This window comes from Prunus persica, chromosome G1 (genome assembly GCF_000346465.2).
Source record: "Prunus persica cultivar Lovell chromosome G1, Prunus_persica_NCBIv2, whole genome shotgun sequence".
Classification (NCBI taxonomy): domain Eukaryota; kingdom Viridiplantae; phylum Streptophyta; class Magnoliopsida; order Rosales; family Rosaceae; genus Prunus; species Prunus persica.
In genome coordinates this window covers 472,167-482,296 of record NC_034009.1, presented here as the reverse complement: position 1 = coordinate 482,296, position 10,130 = coordinate 472,167, and the positions used below count along the sequence as shown (strand labels likewise).

The window sequence follows — 10,130 nt, the reverse complement described above, 5'->3', positions numbered from 1 at the left end:
GATTCTGCTCTCACCAGTGTATTCCTCAGGCATTAAATAAAGAACTGTATCCTTGACAGCTCGATTGCCTAATATGATGAGGTGATGCTTTGTTGCTACAAACTGGAACAATAGGCCAATATGATGATGCCCATAGGTGTGACTTGTTTGCACTTTCCATGCCCTCCTGTTTTGTTTTTGTTTTTCTGTGTTTTTTTTCTGAGGTTTAAGTTGTCTTTAAAACTTTGTAAATCACAAACATTAACCAGCCATGAATTATAGTGGATCAACGAACGAGGACATCATCACCTTCGCAACCTACACCTCTAAAGGCTCTAACTGCCAAGTGGCTATGCTCATTACGGTCGATGATTTGAATCAATCTACAGATATTGTTTGTGTTTTTGTGAATGCCACATCAACTTGACTGTACATAGAGTATATGCGTCTCTAATTCTGAAGCTTCAGGTCATCTGATTTAGTGGATATCTACCAAAGAGGAGTTTTCTGATGACTAGTGGTTTTCTTGCTTATTGCAGGCTTTGCATCTTTTGTTTGTGCCTCTTCTATAATCAATACCTGCATTGGCAGCCGAAGCAAGAATAATGAGAGCTTGGTTAATATAAGATCCATATGAGGATCTATCTTTAGTTCTTTTCATCTTCTCTTCTAAAAGCTTATATTAAAATAGGACTTTGTTTGGAGACACAATGAATGAGGATGAAGAAAACATTTCTGTCAAACTTATAGCTAGCAAATTAAAGAAGATTGTTTGTTATGCACAAGTAGGGGAGGATTTCGTTAATCTGTAGTTATGAATGATTGCTTGTATTTTGTTCTAATCATTCTCGAACTTATTCAAGAATAACTTGGGATGAACTATGGTCTTGAAGTAAAAATTACAAATTCCACTAAGCTAGCTATGACTAAATTTGCAGTATTTGATCTGATATATAACATGCAATATATATATTTTGATCACAAGATTGAGAGCGAAACCTAAATCATAAAGCCCTGAGTCAAGTTACGTGATTATCCAAGCTTAATCAAGTCCTAAGTACCCTACAATAGGTTTACAATTAGGGTTCGAGGCTTGCGAACGGTTATGGAACAAGTCCAGATAAGTTTAAAACTTGGATTTAGGGTTTGGAAACTAAAATTCCATTTTTAGAATACTAAAATAATTTTCTAGAATTTTTAAATAATTGAAACTATTTTAAAAATAATTTTAAATTCTAGAAAATTATTTAAGATAATTAAATATAATTAATTAAGTAATTTTTATGAAATTAATTAAAATATTTAAATGCTAATTCTTCATTAAATAAATAGAAGTAATTAAAACATAATATATTCAAAGAGTATAGCCGCGCGGCTATACATTTAAAATTAATAGTATAGCCGCGCGGCTATACTCAATAAATATGACATGTAAACCGTATAGCCGCACGGCGATTCTCCAAAATAGAATGTTTAGAACATTTTATAAGTATAGCCGTGCGGCTATACTCCAAATATAATATCTTAACAGTATATTATATTAGTAATTATGTATTAATTATTATTTCTTTAGTGAATATTTAAATATGTTACTAATTTAATTCTGCTGTGCAAAAACGAAAAAATAAATTACTTATTTTTCGTTTTGGTGTCTTTATTACATTTCCCCATAGCCCAAGTCCCATCTTTTTTATAATTAAGTATTATGTATTATTTAATGCCCAAATCGAATTAAAATTCACCAAGACATGTCTAGGTTAGGTTCGGTCACATCATACTAACCCAAGATTGAGAGCGAAACCTAAATCGTAAAGCCCTAGGTCGAGTTACGTGATTATCCAAGCCTAATCGAGGCTTGCGAACGGTTATGGAACAAGTTCGGATAAGTTCGAAAACTATGATTTTTGGTTCGAAAACTATGGTTTTTGGTTCGATAATTGGATTTAGGGTTTGGAGACTAAAATTCCATTTTTAGAATACTAAAATAATTTTCTAGAATTTTTAAATAATTGAAACTATTTTAAAAATAATTTTAAATTCCACAAAATTATTTAAGATAATTAAATATAATTAATTAGTATTATTAAAGAAGTACTATTTGCAATGAAAGAAGTTCTCGGAGCCATTGCATGATAGGATTCCCTTGGACTTTCAAATATATGATCATTCTTCCCCAAGTCTTGTCACTAGTTGTATATAACTTGCTTTCTATTTCTGCACAGATAATCCTTGATGTCCCAACAGTAGAAGGACGCTTGATGCTTGTGGACATGGCTGGCTCTGAAAATATTGAGCAAGCTGGCCAAATTGGATTTAAGGCAAAAATGCAGGTAATGTCTTGGTGGTGCTTAATTTATGCTGATATACTGTATGCAGTTTCATTGTCATTGTAACAAATGTTAAATTATGGTTATATTGAATTCACAGACTGCAAAGATCAACCAAGGAAACATAGCTCTCAAAAGAGTGGTTGAATCCATTGCCAATGGTGATTCTCATGTGACGCAGCACAAGCACAAAGGTTTCAAGCGAAACTTTGAGTAACAATAAAACTGGATTCCACCAGAAAATTAAGAGAAGCTCTCTTGGAATAATGTTATTAAAAATTGAGTTGCCAGAAACATTAGACAAACCTGTCTAAATACACAATTCTCAACAACCCTCAACCCTTCAACTACTAGGGGAGTTATTACATAAAACTGAAAAAAACAGGATTAATTTGGAGTCTTAATAACGTAACTCCTAAACTGTCCAAAACAGAATTTATTGGAAAATTAACTACCAAACTTTAACTGCAGTTTTGGAAGGCCAAACGACCTCAGAATGCCAAAATCCACCTTATGTCACAGCAAAGCTGTGAGTTACACTCGTGGCGTCGTTCCCTTTCCGAAAAGGTATTTTGCGTCCTAATCGGAGCTTGGACGACAAAACTGCATATTCCCGCTACGTCCTTTTTCTAGCTCAATCGCGATAAAATCTGCCATCTGTTCTACATCATCATGTGCCTTTCAGTGACAGCAAACTGACCATGCTTCTACAGGTAAGTTTTATTCACACTAATGTCAGTTACTAAGGATTATATGGTGCCCTGCCCCCTAACCTTGTATGTGAATGACAGTTCTCATGTTCTTTTTGTGCAGGATTCTTTCGAAGATGCTAAAACAAAAATTTTAATGGTACTGTGTGCAAGCCCAGACCCAAAGGAAATACACAAGACAATCTCCACTCTTGAATATGGTGCAAAAGCAAAATGTATTGTCCGTGATCCTCATACGCCAATCAAGGATAAAATTGGGACTGAAGATTCATCTGCTGTTATTTTAGGATCAAGGATTGCTGCCATGGATGAATTCATCCTTAAACTGCAAAGGGAAAATAAGCTCAAAGAGAAAGAGCGAAATGAAGCACACAGGGAGTTACAGAAGAAAGAAGAAGAGGTTGCTGCACTGAGAGCTAAATTTGAGCTTGTGGAAGGGACGGGATCTGGGAAAAAGGAGGAAGAAATCAACTTGAAGGTGACTGAAGTGGCCCAGACTCTGTAACGTGAGTTGGAAAAGAAGTTGGAGGAATGCCAGCGTATGGAAAATGAGTTTGTTGAATTGGAGAGGAAGAGAATGGAAGAAAGGATATTGCAGCAGCAGCAGGAAGTTGAAATACTGAGGCGGCGGTTGGAGAAAATTGAGCTTGAGCTATGCCGCTCAGGTGATGGAAATGTTGAATATTTGGATTGCAAAGGGAGCAAGAAAATGTACTGAGAGAGAAAGAGAGAGAGAGAGAGAGAGAGAGAGAGCAGTGAGCCTTAGATTGTTCTAACAGTTTTCTTACTCTGCATGAACATAGCAGCAGAGCTTATATTCCTTCATGACTGTTACATGTTCTCTCTTACATCAGTAGATTCAAATCTAACGGTTTGTAATAGTAAGCCAATGTGAGTATGACACATGGCAATACACAGCTGTCCTAACAGCTGGGAATTCAAAACAGACTCTAGCATTGCACCTGGCATATAAGCACAAGGCACTCAGCTAACACAAAGATTAAAAACAGATTGAATATAAACTGACATAGAACTTACTAACTAATCTGAAATTAGCTAGGCAGTTTACATTTTAACACTCCCTTCTAAAGTGCTAGCTGATTTCACTCCAAGCATTCTCCTCAAATAGTCAAACCTGTCTTTGGGAAGAGCTTTGGTGAAGATATCAGCAATCTGCTCTTCTCCTTTGCAGTAGAGCAGTTCAATCACTTCTTCTTGTATTGCATCTCTAATAAAATGAAACTTCCTTTTAATATGCTTGCTCCGTTGATGAAAAACAGGATTTTTAGCCATTGCTATGGCTGAAGTGTTGTCACAAAACACAGTTGTTGCAGTGGTCTGTTCTTCCCCAAAATCTTCAAGAACAAACCTGAGCCAAATGGCTTGTGATGTAGCTTCTGCTGCACTCACATACTCTGCCTCTGCAGTAGAGAGAGCCACACTGTGTTGTTTGACTGATGCCCATGAAAAAGCACCACTTCCAAATGAAAATGCATATCCAGAAGTGCTTTTCATATCTTCCTCAGATCCACTCCAGTCACTGTCACAGTAACCAACTAAGAGTGCAGATTTTCCTGTCACATACTCAATTCCATAGTCAATTGTGCCTTGTATGTACCTTAGAACCCTTTTAGCTGCCCCATAGTGCATCTTAGAAGGGTTGTGCATGAATCTTGCAAGCAGGCAGGCAGAGAACATGATATCTGGCCTGGTTGCAGTAAGGTACAGCAGGCTGCCTACAATTTTTCTGAACAAACTTTCATCTGCAGCATCACTTCCATCCTCTCTTTTCAATTTATCAGTAGCCACTAATGGAGTGCTTACTGACTTGCAGTCTTTGAGTCCAAACTTATCCAAGAGAGTGAGAGCATACTTCTTTTGATGAATGAAGATGCTCCCTTCAGTTTGTGTTACTCCCATACCAAGAAAATGGTGGAGTAAACCCAAATCAGACATCTCATACTTGCACATCATTTCAGCTTTGAATTCTTTCATCATTTCATCACTACTTCCTGTGTACACTATGTCATCTACATAGATTGACACTATTAGTGTTCCCACACCTTCCTTTGTTCTCACATAGAGAGTGGCTTCACTTGGACTTCTGTGAAAACCACACTGATTCAAGTAGGTGTCAATTTCACTATACCAGGCCCTTGGAGCCTGCTTCAACCCATAGAGGGCTTTTCTTAACCTATACACCTTACCCTCATCACCTTTAACTACAAAACCATCCGGTTGATCAATATAAACTTCTTCTTCAAGGACACCATTTAGGAAGGCTGACTTGACATCCAATTGCCATAGTTTCCAGCCTTTCTGAGCAGCAAGAGCTATGAGAGTTCTAATGGTGTCTAACCTTGCTACAGGAGCAAAGGTTTCATTGAAATCAATCCCTGGTTTTTGTGTGTATCCCTTGGCAACAAGTCTTGCTTTATGTTTTTGAATGGAGCCATCAAGATTAAGCTTAATTTTGAATATCCACTTCACTCCCACAATTGGTTTACTACTTGGCCTGTCAACCAATTCCCAAGTGGAGTTTTTCTCTATCATAAGTATCTCCTCAGTCATAGCCTTCCTCCAAGCTTCATCTTTGACTGCTTCTTCAAAATTTTCAGGTTCAATGATGCTCATCTTGCATTGAGCATACACTTCACTCAAACTCTTCCATTTCTTTGGGGTGTTATCATAAGTTTCTAATGGAGCAGAGTCTTGAGTAGCATGCACATCATTACCTGTTTGTGTTTCCATAGGAGACTGTACAATCTGTTGCTGTAACAGATTTGGTTCTGAATCCAAATCTGATACAATTGAACTTACTCCATCACCCCAAGACATAGGGATTTGCAATGCCTCATTGGTTTCCCAATTCCACATTGCTTCTTCATCAAAAATAACACTCCTAGACAGCTCAATCTTTTGAGTTCTCAAGTTGAGCACTCTATACCCCTTTTCACATACACCATATCCTACAAATACTCCCTTCTCACCTGTGTCTTCCAGCTTGTGCCTTTTCTGTGTGGGGATGTGAATATAGCATAGAGAACCAAATATTCTCAAATGCTTGACACCTGGTTTTCTTCCACTGAACTTCTCAAATGGAGTGGAATTGTCCAGTGCACTTGTAGGACATCTGTTCTGCAGATATACAGCTGTATTGACAGCTTCAGCCCAAAACTTCAAAGGGATTTTCTTCTCATGCATCATGGCTCTTGCCATTTCCATCACAGTACGATTCTTTCTCTCTGCAACTCCATTCTGTTGTGGAGAGTAGCCTACTGTCAGTTGCCTTTCTAATCCCATCTCTTCACAGAACTTTGAGAAATCCAGAGATGTGTATTCTCCACCTCTATCACTTCTTAGCTTCTTAATTTGATGACTACTTTGTAGCTCAACCATGCTTTTGAACCTTTTGAATATGTTGAATGCTTGAGACTTATGCTGTAGGAAGAACACCCAACACATTCTGGTGTGGTCATCAATGAAGATGAGGAAATATCTGTTCCCTCCAAGAGTGATGGTCTGCATTGGACCACAAATGTCTGAGTGAATCAGTTCTAGAGGTTGAGTGGCTCTCCAAGCTCCTTCCTTATCAAAAGAGCTTCTGTGATTCTTGCTTTCTGCACAACCTGAGCAGACCTTCTCATGTTCTTGTAAATTAGGCATTCCCTGAACCATATCTCTCTCTTGTAACAACTTCAAACTAATATAGTTTAAGTGTCCAAATCTTCTGTGCCACAGCCAGGATGTTTCTCCAACTGTTGCTCTGTTTGCCATAGGAGGATTAACATAGTCAAGATTTAAAGGAAAACATCTGTTTCCCTTCATTGGCACTCTTGCAATGCAATCTTCCAGCTGCCTATCTCCATAGATATCAACTGCATTATCACCAAATACAAGCCAATGCCCATGTTCTATCATTTGACCTACACTTAGCAAATTTTCATCTAAACCTGGTACAATCATGACTTCTTTGATATATCTAGTCACACCCTTCATTTCTATAGCCAAAGTCCCTTTGCCTATTGACTGCACTAGATCACCAGTCCCCATTTTGACTTTACTCTTCACACTTTTATCAACATTTACAAGTAATGACTCATGGGAAGTCATGTGATTGCTGCATGCACTATCAACATACCACATATTCACATTCTTTCCAATTGTTGCAGCATGACATGCATAGAACATAATGGCAGGTTCAGTTACCTGATTTGCAATGTTAGTAAGTTTCCCTGCCTTGTTTGCTTGGTCACAGTCCTTGACAAAATGACCAAATCGATTGCAGCCATGACACTTTGGTTTTCCTTTAAACCAACACTCACCATAGTGTAACTTCTCACAATGTTTGTATTTTCCAGATTTGTCTCCTTGACTTGGTTTTCCCCCTTGATTGGCATTGTTTTGAGGTTTAGAATCCCATTTCTTATCCTTGGACTTCCAGTTCTTCTTTGATTTATTAGAGCCAGAACTAGAACTTGATTGAGATCCTTTTGAGTTTATGCTCATGCTGCTGAAAGCTTTCTCAGTGGTGCTTTCTGCATGTCTGTCAAGGCGCTGAGCAAAACCTCTTAATGCTGCAATTACCTCCTGCACTTCAATGGTTTCAATGTCTCTAGTTTGCTCAATCACATAGCAGACTGGATCAAATTCCTTGGTTAAGCTTATTAGCAGTTTTTGAACTATCCTCCCTTTGGTCAGATCTTCCCCATATCCCTTCATCTGATTTACAAGCTCAAGTAACCGAGTGATGTATCCAGACAAGATCTCATCATCCCTCATCCTGGTGTACTCAAAATCTCGACGCAGACCCTGCAACATGATGGATCTGACTTGCTTGTCACCATGAAACTCCTGATGCAAGATATCCCAAGCACCTTTTGAGGTTTCTTCATTTGAGATTCTGGGGAAGATGTCATCTGAAACCGCACCTTGGATAATACCAAGAGCCTTAGCATCCTTCATCAACAAGGACACCATCTCTGAATCTGATGACCCTTCTTTATCAGCTTTTGAATCTGGAACTTGAAGGCCTTTCTCAACCAAATTCCAGATTCCATGAGATTTGAAAATTGTTCTCATTCGAATCTTCCAAAACTCATAGTTCTCCCCATTGAATATTGGAGCTCTAAGATCACTCCCTCCTGACCCAGCCATCTGAGACCAGACTCAATGAGTTGAGAGTAGGAAATTTCTCGTTGGATTTCCAGACTCAGCTCCCACAGCTTCAACGCCCTCTATTCAGATCCAACCTGCGCACCTGATACCATGTTGAATATTTGGATTGCAAAAGGAGCAAGAAAATGTACTGAGAGAGAAAGAGAGAGAGAGAGCAGTGAGCCTTAGATTGTTCTAACAGTTTTCTTACTCTGCATGAACATAGCAGCAAAGCTTATATTCCTTCATGACTGTTACATGTTCTCTCTTACATCAATAGATTCAAATCTAACGGTTTGTAATAGTAAGCCAATGTGAGTATGACACATGGCAATACACAGCTGTCCTAACAGCTGGGAATTCAAAACAGACTCTAGCATTGCACCTGGCATATAAGCACAAGGCACTCAGCTAACACAAAGATTAAAAACAGATTGAATATAAACTGACATAGAACTTACTAACTAATCTGAAATTAGCTAGGCAGTTTACATTTTAACAGGAAATGGTAAGGAAAGTGGGACAAAGGACCATGAAGGAACCCAGTTTGCCAAAAGGTTGTTAGGGATCTATGCCAGTGATGATGCAGGAGGAATGGTAAAGTCAATGGATTTGGACATGGATGATCAAGAACCTTTTGCTCGTGAGGTGAAATATGTAGGTGGGGTTGCTTATCAATCTGACAGCAGTACACAACCATATAGGTATGCCTAAGCACTGTTTTTGAGGAAGAAGAAATGGAAGAAGAGAAAGGACTTAAGGAAAATGTGGAAGCTAAAGAAGTGGAGAAAGAAGTTATAGAGGAAAAGAGAGTGCATGGTTGATGGGTCTAGCCTCCAGAGTAATTATAATATGGGATCCCTGACATCTTTACCTAAGGATTATCAACATACACCAACTGTGAATCAGCCAAGCAGAAATCCAGGGGAAGAAGATGGCAGGGGGGGACCAGATGATAGGCTTGTCAGGATCCGCTACATATTTACTATATTTACACTCTGTGGAAACTACAGAGAGCTCTCTCAATATGTGACAAGTCCAGCACCTACTGTTGCATAAGTTAAATCAGAAAAATGAGCAGAAACTGACAGAAGAGAAACAAAAGTCGAGTATGTGATGAGATGGCTTTGGCTTTCAAGGAGAATTACAACCCTTCAGATGTGGTCACTGATGCAGATACTGAAGTGTATGTGAAATGGGAGGCTTCAAAAGAGAATCCAGGGAAGTTCATTACAACACTTAAGGTTGTAAAAGATGCAAGCCTTGCTGACCTGCGAAGGTTGATTGAAATTTATCTTGGTGCAGACAATCAAGCATTCACTTTTCTCATGCTTGGGGTATGTCATTTATAAATTCTCTAGCTTGTTGATCTCGTCTTAAAAAATGGAAAACTTTATTAAGACAATCATGCTAACATGGTTGTTTTTATTGACAAAAAAGTTCTTATAAATCAAGAAATTTAGTGCATCTCTGTGATTAAGAAACACTTGATTCAAACTTCTATTGTGTATATATGCAGGACCCCACTGGAGCTTCAGTACCGAAGGAGAAGCAAACAATTCAGGCCACTAACAAATTATGTAATTAAAATAGATGAGATGGCAGATGACAGGGGTTGCCATGTCATGTGCCACATGTGTTGGTATCCAAAAGTTGGTAAACAAGTTGGTGCCCGTAGCGTTATTGTTAAAGTAATTAAAAAAGACTAAGATTTTACTTAATTACATAAATTAAATTAAAGAAGGTTGACATAAAACAAAAGTAAAGAACTAATTTTATACTTTTGAAGCAAAAATAAAAATATGGATTTATAGTGTGGCAAAAACATGGATTTATAGTTTCATATTTCCTTTAATATATTCGAATATTTAAACAGTATTGCTAAGATATTATGAAATCATTATTAAGTAATTTATGAAATCATTAAAATATTTAAATGTTAACTAAAATAATAATT

General features: G+C 37.8%; 1 pseudogene; it reads left to right on the top strand.

The window, feature by feature from the left end:
• LOC18790625 lies at nt 1,728-9,761 on the top strand (annotated as a pseudogene).